This window comes from Trematomus bernacchii, unplaced genomic scaffold (genome assembly GCF_902827165.1).
Source record: "Trematomus bernacchii unplaced genomic scaffold, fTreBer1.1, whole genome shotgun sequence".
NCBI lineage: Eukaryota > Metazoa > Chordata > Actinopteri > Perciformes > Nototheniidae > Trematomus > Trematomus bernacchii.
The window spans coordinates 2,143,984-2,153,011 of NW_022987611.1; positions in this window are offsets into that span (position 1 = coordinate 2,143,984).

The following is a 9,028-nucleotide window of genomic DNA, read 5'->3' on the forward strand; positions in this document are numbered from 1 at the left end:
CCATATATCGAGCCCGATTCTCGATTTCAAATGTGTGCTCTAAAATGATATTTATAAATGACTATTATCATTATTATAAGCAAGACAATAAATGGCAAAGATATGTAGAAAATAAACGTATTTAAGATACGTTCATAACAAACGTAACGTGGGAGTATCATATGCACGCAAAACTCGGCCTCAGATCTCAATGGGAATGGTTAGCGTATCATATGCACGCAAAATTGGACTTCTGCGTATCTATTGCACGCATTTCCAATGTGTAAAGTCGTGTTATTTGTACGCAGACTGAAGAGAGTGGGTTGGAAAGGGAGCTCTACACTTTTCAATAATCCAAAAATCTTTAGAATATGATCATTTAAAGGGGACCTATCATGCAAAATGCACTTTTGTACGTCTTTTATACATGAATATGTGTCCCCGGTGTTCCAAGGAACTCACCAAGTGTCAGAAAACACAACCTAGTTAGCATTCTTTCTTTTTATTCATGTATATTTTACCAATCACTCCCCTTTTAAACATTGGAATGATTTCTTACTTTATTTTTTACAACTAGGCTATATTAAATAGATAAATGTGTGCTCTCTCTAGCTCTCTCGCTCACAGAGGCTGTGTGCTCCTCCGTGGCGATGACGGCTTGCATTAAAAAATAATAATAAACATAGGCCTATTTGTAAAGTGGGGGGACACAAACGGGATTTCGAAAAGTGTCACGGTTAAACTCCTTATGAAGCGGTGAGCTGCTGCTCCACATTGCTTTTCTTCCAGACTGCAACGCTGGTCCCGCAAATCAAGCAAGAACGTGATTGGTCGATATTCATTGTGGGGGGTGGGGGGGGGAGGGGTTTTAGATAGATATAGAGTTGTAGTAAGTAGATAGAGTTCGCTATGATTGAGGTTTCGTTTATGCATAGGGTAGATCATTTTAATTACATTTCCTTTTTTTACCTGTGTATTTTTTACATTTTGGATTTGCTTGGCGAGCTACTTATTGAGGGCTCGACGTGTTGGAGACCCCTGCGCTAAGAGAAGGGGAGTTGTGAGTGCTTAAAGGGCCCATGTCATGCTTTTCCGGTTATTACCCGTCCCCTTGTGTGTTATGAAGGTTTTTATGCATGTAAACGGTGTGCAGAGTCAAAACCCTCAAAGTACACCCTGTAGCGAGTAAAACTCTAACACAGAAAATACCTCCCCAAAACGCCTCGTTGGAGATACGTCACTGCCCATTTGAGTCTTCCATTTAGTTCCGGGTACGGCATGATGTCATACGGTACCCGGAACGAAATGGACCAATCCGGAAGAGCTATGGCCACACCCAGCGGCGCTGGCCGCACCCTCTGCCAGCCTAACATTTACTGTTGGAAGCTCTGGTTCAGTTCACAATCGATCCAGTCATGCCAATGCCAAGGACCTGTTTCCTGAAATGTGAGGAGAAATCTGAGCTGTTTGTCCTACCGACGGAAGAACCACGACGAAGTCAGTGGTTGAAATTTATTTTTAACACTGTTCCTTCAGAGGTTCGAAGAACGTTACTGTGTGCGCGGCATTTCACAGACGAAAGCTTCCAAAACATTGCCCAGTTTGAGGCCGGATATGCACAGCATTTGAAACTGAAGGACGATGCTATTCCTAGTTTGTTTGGACCGTTTGGAGCAGGGGAAGGTACACAACCTGTAATTTTGCATTGTTATTTGTGTATTTATCAAACAAGGTATCTACCACGACTGTTTAAATGTGTAAACATGTTTCGGACTGCTAAGCCAGTGCTAACTGTGCTAACTAAGTTGCTAGCGTTTCCATATCAACTCTAATATCAGCAGATGGCCTTACATACATGTATCTCATAGCAGGAGAATGTCTGCATTCACACACGAAATACTCAGACAGTATACTCCAGGTGGTTTACCGTGATATCTGCACTACTCATCAACTCAAAAACACCAGATTATCCTTGTTAATTACACAACATTGATTGGTTTAAATTGTGTGCAATGCTTTTGTAATTTTCCCCTTCGATTCGGAGAAACAAATATTTGTTCAGAGTTTAGGATGGCCGAAGACACTACACTACCCAGAATCCTCAGCTATTGTTCCGCTTTGCCTCAAGCTCTGTGATTGGTTGACCTCCAACTGCATTCCATTATGAAAAAAAACGTTTCGTAATAGATCAAATCATACTTTATTCAGCAGTGCTTGCTTTACTCTTTGAAAGTCATCACATGAATGCATTGTAATGAATGGTTTGGCTGCATTAAACATTACACATCTGTCGTAGTTCTTTATTTATCTACAGAGATCGGGCCTCAGAATAGACCGGAAACTATTCTTTTACCGTTCTGTTTTAATTTCACAATAAAGTTAGTAGTAATAATTTGTTTTGATATTATTGTTTTTTATTAACTACTAGACCGCTGGGTCTTGTTAAGACCATATTTTCTGTGTTGCTGTGGGTTTTTTACATCGCTTTTGTGTTACAAATATCAAAACAATAACAGAATATATCCGTCGTAAACTAAACCAGAAACAGCAGTATATTTTATTTTGTTAACACTGTAAACTTGACAGCTTTTTAACCCGCACCTCCTACTGGTTAAAGCACGTTATTACACGTTTAGAGTAATTGCAATGCAGGTAGATTGTGTTGCTTTTTAATGACTGTTTTAAAATGCCTTTTTCTTAATGTCTTTCATTCATCTATTATCATTGTAAAGCACTTTTGAATGTGTTATATTTGATGAAAACATTTAAATATTAAGAGTACATACTCTTAATATAGTGGGACAGTGGAAGGTCAATGATATAAATAATATAGAATAGAAAATATCAAGAAGATACTGTAAGTGATCTCTACAATAAAACAGTTTAGTGCCTGATAGGAGGATGTGCAAAACAGACAAACTAATAAGGCTTTATTTAAACATTAAAGAATACTTTAGGTTAAGGTCTTCTTTTAAATAAGAAAAAAGCTTTGGGGGTATCTACAGATATTAAGCCTGACAAAGTACTTAACGTCTAATATATTGCATGGTTTGTTTTGGAACTTGACAATCAACTTTCCTGCAATGTTAACTATGTTGAAGCACTTATTTTAACTGATATTATACATATTAATTATACTCTTATAAGATGTATATAGATAGTATACGAAATGTGCAGAATATGTTTAATGGTGGAGGTACACAGATATTTATTGTAATGTGTTGAGGAACCTGTGACCCAAGTTTTTCATTCATTGAAAAACTACACCGTAGTTGTGTATATGATATGTAAATAAACCTTAGAAAATCTTGAAATCTTGAAAGGGATGTGCAAAATAGCCATTATATACAGTCTTTAATTAACTATTAGTCGAGAATAACGAGTAATGAATATGCTTTATAGGGATCTGCAGATAAATATTTAGTCTTCTCAAGCACCCACTACCAAATATTTCGCCTGATTGTTGGCACTTGACAATCACCTTCACTGAATTGTACTCAGGTGTAACTAAAGTCTGATTTAAGGGTTGTTTATATTTCACATCATTAATCCAAATCTGTAAAGTAACTAAAATAAATGTAGTGGAGTAAAAATACCAGGTTAACCTTAAAGAAAGCCCTCAGGATTATAAAAGACCCCCATCACCCCAGCCACAAACTGTTCTGTCTGATGCCGTCTGGCAGGCGGTACCGCAGCATCCGGACTAAAACCACCAGACTCAGGGACAGCTTCATCCCACAGGCCATAAGACTATTAAACACCTGAACTTTTAAACAACATCCATAACATTCATCTGGCTGCTACTTAGAAATGATTTGTCTAATATATCATATTCCAATCACTTGTATATAGACTCTTATTGCACTATTTCACTTTTTACTATTTTACTATTTTTCTTTTTGTATTTACTTGCACTATTTTTTCTGTGTATCTGTTTTATTGTGTTGCACTGTTGGAGGAGCCTGTGACCTAAGGGGGGGGATTAGGACGCGTTCTAAGCACATGGTGTAGTCCCATAGCTCAGGATTCTGGGTAGTGTAGTGTCTTCTGCCATCCAAACACTCCGAAAAAATATTTGTTTCTCCGAATCGAAAGGGGAAAATACAAAAGCATTGTACACAATTTAAACCAATCAATGTTGTGTAATTAACAAGGATAATCTGGTGTTTTTGAGTTGATGAGTAGTGCAGATATCACTGTAAATAAAATCAATGGACAGTAAGGAGAATACTTACTTCCGGGTGTCAAATGCCTCCGTTATCCAATAGGAATGGACGCTCACATTGCTCTCTGCGTCCGTAATACAATAAAGGGGACATGATCAAATAGGAATATAATTATCTTTTAAATAACGTTAACTAAAGGGAACAATCTATTTGACACAGCTGAAGCTCTGGCCTTCCTTAAAAACGAACTAATTTAATAAAAATCACAGTTGTATTACACACAATGCACTGTTTTTTGAGAACAAAAATTGGTAAATAATGCACCATAATACATTCTGACGAAAAATTTAAATTATTATGAATACAAATAAAATAAAAGAAGCCTCCCGTGAGTTACTACAAGCTATAAAGTAGATTTTAAAAACGTTTTATAGAATAAAAGCTCACTGCTGGACGTTGTAGAAATGCGTGTGTGCACCACGACAAAGGAGCCTCATTCACTTTACATTGGGGTTGTTTGCGTGGTGCCGACACGTAAATGTAGCAAAGTTCGTGACTCCACCACGCACTGCGGTGTTAAGGTGTCGTGGTAGAGTCACGCATTCTGGTGAGTCCAGGTTGAATTGTAAACATGTGCTTGATAGCCTAATATGAACCACTATCTGTTGTTCATAGTATAGTATAGCATATTGAACAACTGAACAACTAGCAAACGTAGATTAGCATTGTAATCCAGCTGGCAAGCTGACGAACATCAAACAACTAAGTTTATTTCACACTTCCAGCAGAGACAACGGGGAAATCCCCTCTCTTTGCCCGCTCACAGACCCCCAAAGGACGGTACATTACAGTTGGCTTTCCTCCGACGCTGATAGCATGTATAGCTAACGAGGCTAGCTATACATGCTAGCGGGAAACATTGTATTCATGCCAGTTACAATGAATGACCGAACGTAGCAGACTACCCGTATAAGATTGCATTTATAAACACGTTATTGCTAGCCTAATATGAACCACTAGCTTTTGTTCATAGTAGTTTTATTACACTACATTATAGTTGCCGTTCCTCCGAGCTAACGTTCATATCGTGTTTGCTACCAAGGTAAACAAGAAAGCTAGGTTAGCATATTAGCTGGCAAGCTTACTGTGTTGACTAGATAGATGGATTAGATAGATCCACACTCCTACCACAACTACTACTAACGAATCTAAAACAACTAAGTTTCTCTAATATTTTGTGATTTGCATTTGATTTCGTCCAGCCAGATCCTGGCGGACAATACATGACGGGGACGGGACTACCACACTGAGGCCTCGTCCTAAAAAGCCCCGGCTGCGATAGGCAAGATGCCGACAACGGGGAGGAATGGATGATATACCGTGTATATATGTATATTTATGTTCATTTTGTACATTTCAAAAAATAAAGTTTGATGGAAATACTTAGTAAGCCTATCCTTTCTTCCCTGAATTATTTGCTCCTATAACATATCATTCATATATAGCAAACCATGATTTGATTTCTCATCAAACAGTAGTAGTTTATTACAGGTAAAAATAACTTACTCTTCTATAACAACAGTTGTAGGTACAGTTCGGTTAGTTAGCGTATAAAATATACGGCTGTACCGACGCCATTATAAGACTGATGTTCTGAGAGCGAGCCGAAAAAAGCACTGTTAGACATGGGCGGAGCCTCTCTGGTGGTTGACTAATCAGAACAGAGTGGCCGAGCTGACCAATCGGAGCACACTAGGCTCACAGGGAGGGGGGGCAAGAGCTCCAACGAGTCGTTTAGTGGAGAGAGTGAATACTGCTGAATACACATACTTGACAGAGATGCTGTATGCGAAACCAATGTGAGTTTGGAAAATTGCACAGTATAAATCTATTTTAGTATACCTCAACAATGTAATTATGATCAGTGGAAATGGCCATGACATGGGCCCTTTAAGCTGTAGTAACGTGTGATTACAACGTCAGGTAGCTGCTGTGATCAAGAATTTGAACACGATCGATTTAAGTTATAAATAGATAATACAAGCTATCAGCAGCAGAACAGACACACAAGATACCCGGAGGTAACAACAACAACTGGAAGTGACAACACGCTTACCGCAATAGTGAGGGTCCGTGTAGAAACAGTCTCCTCTTGACTGTATATTGGGATCTATAAGATTATGCATTGCATTGTGGGATTGTTCGCAGATGATAATCTACACACCGCTGTTTACTTTTCATTGTGAGAATTTTACATGGGGTGGCAAAGGGGGGGCAAGAGGTCATGCCAGGGTGGCATGGGAGGGCGGGCCGTACGTACGTGGTATTTTATACTGTATAACCTATTTATTGTTAAATCATGCCCTAACACAAGTGTTCTTAATGCACAAGAGAAACAAGGTGTTCAGACAAACAAACTAACATACATGTATTGTATAAAACAGCAGAAAATACTCATGATACCCTAGAATTCTGTTTACTGTAAGTACAGTAAAAGTACTTAGTTATAATTAAGTACACAAAGCACATCACCCATCTCTTCAGAGAGCTAAAGGTGACCTGTGCAGCAACACATTTCAATAAATATTTGTCAATACTAAGAGCCGCTAGATTGTGCTGCTGTAATGGAATATGTATGCAAGGAGAATAAAAACACATGTGGTCCAGCTGGAGTCTCATCTGCATCCTGATCCCTGCCTCTGTCCCTCTTTCTGACACTTCATCTTTATTCCTCATATACATTTCTTCTTCTTCACTAATGTCTTCATCTCCTCCTGGCTTCCTCCTGCTCTGACCCTCCTGGTCTCTTCAGTGTACTGTCTTTTCCTTTTCCTCTTTCTACTCATCCTGATCACTTCTCAGATAGGCCTATGTATTTTTGTTGTTGTTGAATCACTCCAGCTACTCTGTCCTGCAAGAGTCTACTTGTGAAAAGCACTGGTACAAATGCTTGTATAACTTTACACGTTAGGGCCATGTAGCTAATAAGTAGCATATCATAAATATAACATCAGAAAGTATTTATCAGGCGCACACAGGCAGCTGTGTTTAGATCCAGTTTGACGGTAAAGGATGTATCCTGGTTTAATTTATCTGGCCTCATTGCTGTGATGTGTAATATACGTGGATTTAATAGTAGCCTACCGCATAGTTTAGCAAATAAAGTGATCGATCTCCCAGCTCTGCGTAGTATTTTGTAACGTAACGCCCCAAACAGCGATCGTCTGTTTAACGCTATCGATTCAAACGGCAGCGTTTTATTAATATTTTGTTTCAAGCTCTCGTCCTTATTAAAAACAAAACCAGTCGAAGGGGAAATGCTCCCAGGGGAAGCTGATCCACCCTCAGGTGCTGGGACAGCTCGCTCCCTCTGCAGCGGTGTGAGCAGGGCCGTAGCTACGTTTTTAACGGGCCTAAGATGATATTTAAAATGATTCACTTTTAATTAATGAACTGCTTGTTTCGTTGCTTGAGAAGCTTGTGGACATAGTGTAGGTTTGTTTCTACAAGTACAGTTTTAGGGACACAAAAGTTAGGGGGGCAGCTGGGGGGGCAAGGCCCCTTGCCCCACCGTAGATCCGCCCCTGGCGTTAGGTAAGTATGAGAGTAGTTGGAATCAGTGTATGCATTGTGGAAGGTTAGGGTTAGGGAATGCATGGTATTATAAAATGATCCAGAAGTGTGTTAATACGTATTTTATGAATGAGATCCATATCAGTGCACAACACAGAAGCACTTACACACACTCATTCTTTATGCTTTGCCAGCACTTCTTCACTTCATGCCCCCCCCCAGCAGAGCAATGCGATGATGAACAACACCAGTTATTTGCCCTCAATTTACTCCCATCACAAATTAGAGCCCTTGTTATGCAGGAATAATCATCTGCGCTCTCTCCAATGAATGCCACCATTATTATACATATTGCATTCAGGAACAGGGCGGGCATGCTCTCTCATTATCCCCACAGACAAAATGCAGTGTGATTTATGGCCATGACCAAGGCCTTTGATTGCCTCTGCGTCTGCGGTGCCACTATCAGGAAATGAAGCTCACAGCAGAAATCCAATAAGGAGCACACAGTGCGCGCTGAAGTTTTCATCATAATCGTGGCAATTTACGGATTGATATAGCTGTACTGCGCCCTGACATATTCTGTGTTCCCAGTCTCTCTCAGATGAATCAGCATTTATCCTCACATTACCCCCCCACCGCCTACATCTAACCCTCCTTTACCACTATCTGTACCCACGCCTTGTCTGCTGATAAGGATACAAATAATCTCGCCTCCCATTCTGTTTACAACTTCAGAAGATTTAAAAAATATGTTCATTTCCATAATGCAATCCGTTTTCACGCTCATGGCGTTGTGGAATAACAGTCCACAGCTTTTAATGGCAATATTTAAACAATGTTATACCCTGTGGAAAATGTATGAATAGTTGTTCTGATTGTGTTGGTTGTGTTTGGTACTGCAGATACTCCAGCAGCCTGTATGAGGCAGTGTTAATTTCGACAACGAAAGCTATGACGAAAAATGTTCGTCAACGACCTTTTTTACATGACTAAGACGAGACGATGACGAGCTAAAAATAGATTCTTGATAACGAAAACTTTGACGAAATGTATATTTAGTTTTCGTTGACGAGACGAGACGGGACTAAGGTGTTAATGGTGGACTATCGGACATTCAAAATGCAGCATATTTTCCCCCAATTGTCCGTCTTGTCTGTCAAAATGCATCTTACGTTTCTAACTTGCAATATCATTATTTCCGCTCTCTTCACTCCAGAAGAGCGATCTCCCTGTGTCTCTCTGTGTGCGGGGGGCGGGGCCTAACTCTCTCTCTGTGTGCGGGGGGCAGGGCCTAACAGACACGCTGC